Source organism: Propithecus coquereli, unplaced genomic scaffold, assembly GCF_000956105.1.
Source record: "Propithecus coquereli isolate 6110/MARCELLA unplaced genomic scaffold, Pcoq_1.0 Scaffold32, whole genome shotgun sequence".
Lineage (NCBI taxonomy): Eukaryota > Metazoa > Chordata > Mammalia > Primates > Indriidae > Propithecus > Propithecus coquereli.
In genome coordinates, this window is record NW_012148841.1 from 10,601,624 (window position 1) to 10,604,106 (window position 2,483).

Below are 2,483 nucleotides of genomic sequence, written 5' to 3' on the forward strand. Positions count from 1 at the left end.
AAAAAGTTACAGCATGGATAAGTGAAATAGTCTTTTATATCTGTTTCCATAAGACTTTCCTTTGAAAACATTTTTACCTTAATAATGAAGTACATGTGGTAGGTAATAGCTTTCATATTTTTCTGTGCTAGGAAGGACACATTTATACAAAGGACTTTCAATGCCAACTTGATCTTGGATATTAAGAGATGAAATGTTATACCTGTAGTAAGATTTAATTACAGTAAGTGTCATATTTCAGAAATTTATATATCTAAGGAAAGGCCAGAAAAGCAAGAGAAAGAGTTCCCAGAAAGAAGTTTGGTTTTACAGGAGGTAAAAGAGGGTTTCTAGAGAGGAGAATTAATCTATTGCATACTAATGTAATGATTTCGGTGGATTCGGTAACAGGAAGGTCACTGGTAATCTTGAGAGCTGTCTTGGGGTACATAAGGCGAAAGCCACACTGGAGTGTTCTGGGCTATGAATGAGAAGTAATAAAAATGGAGGCAGCAAGAATGGATAATCCTTTTAAGAAGTGTTTATATATGAAAGAGTAGAAAGATGTAATAGAGTAGTTGGAGGTGGGTGTAGAGTCAAATTATAGCTTTTCTAAGATGGAAATGACTCAAGTTCTTTGAAATGATGATGGGAAAGATGGAGATGAGAGAGTGAGACTAAATACACAAGAGAGAGAAAGGATTGTTGATGAAATAAGATTCTTCAATAGGTGGGAGTAAATGGATCCCAAAAACAAATGGAAGGTTTCATCTTCTCAGTTCTCCTGTTTAAAGGATACTATTGGATCCAGCCCTGGCTCCTGAGCCAAACCTTATTTGAGAAAGGAGTTACTTTCTTAAACAAAATGTTTAAACAACCAAACAAAAACAACGCATTAAACTGATCCAGGGAAAAATATATTATGGCTAACAAACAGGTTCCCATGTTTGCTTTGTCTTGTTTACAAGGACTTACTAGGATAACAGGGCCCTATAATATCAACTAGGGTCTTAGAGTATTAACCTTCTTGTGGTTCACTTTCTGCCCAGTATGCCATGGATTGACCATGACCAAGATTCTAGTATATGTTTTCTCTCACTACTCTTGTTCCCTTTCTATATGATAGAATTTCTACTGTCTGCCACCAGTCTCCTTTTTTCTCTTCTGGAGTTCAGAGGGATGTCATTCAACCCCAGCATAGTAACTTCATCTCTGTCAATTTTAGGCAGATTTCCTGGGCATCAAGTACATGTTTAGACTGCCAACTTTGCCTTTCTGGATTCCTTATGGTTAAGCTCTAACTTCCTACTGGTTCCCAATTTAACAACAACCTGCCTACATTTAGATCTTCATATTTGCTGTGTACTTAATTCAGTGCATGTCCTTGCACTGTTCTTTTGCAAAGGATTCAGAATTCTTTGTCTTTGGACACATTGTTTGGCTGAATTTTTTGTTTTCACTGGACATATCCCCCATACCCTCTATGTGGGATGAAATCTATTGTCAAGTCTTATCCTCTTCCATACATTTGATTTATGTTATTACAATTGTATGTCTTGCTAATATAAGAAAGAAGCACAGAGAATAGATCTGAGCTAGCCACAGGCAACTTTTTATCATAAGAAAATCACAAGAGACACAAATTTGAAACGACTCCTTAGAATATTAAGAGCTATGGTTTATTCAGTGTCTGTTTTGCTTACCTTATTTAGACTACTTAACTTTTCTGTACTTTAGTTTCTTTTTCAATAAAATGGAAATAACAATCATACCTACCTCATAGGGTTGTTGGGAATGTGACTTTGTTCATGGAAGCAATTAGTTCAGACCATGACATCCAGAAACCACTCAATAAATGTTGATTACAGTTGTCATTGCTGGTTGTTCTTATGCTCTTTCACTTCCTTCAGGTCCTTGCTCAAATGTCACCTGACCAAATAATCTTTCTCTGACTGCCTGATCTAAAATTGACCCTTTCCTCACTCTCTAGTTTTAATTCATTTATACCATTTCCTAAAAATATATTTTATGTTACTTTGTTTATTTAATGAGTCCCCATAAGAATGTAAGCTCCATAAAGATAAGAGTCGTTTCTTTTCTTTCCAGTACTTGTCACAATGCCTGCCAAAGGAGGCACTCAACATGCCTTCATTTAAGGGATTTTAAACACAATTGTATTCCAGGTCCTGTGCTAAGTTGCTAAGTTCCGGGATTTAAACAAACCAAAACAAAAACAATAGCAAGTGTGTGTGAGTGTGTGTGTGTGTGAGAGTGTGTGTGTGTGTGTGTGTGTGTGTGTGTGTGTGTGTGTGTGTGTGTGTGTATTCCTCCCTTGGTATCTGTGAGGATTGGTTCCAAGACCCCCCATGGATATCAAAATCTGCAGATGTTCAAGTCCCTTGTATGAAATGGCATAGTATTTGCATATAACCACACATATCCTCCCGTATACTTTAACTCATCTTTAGATTACTTATGTTACCTAAAACAATGTAAATGCTATG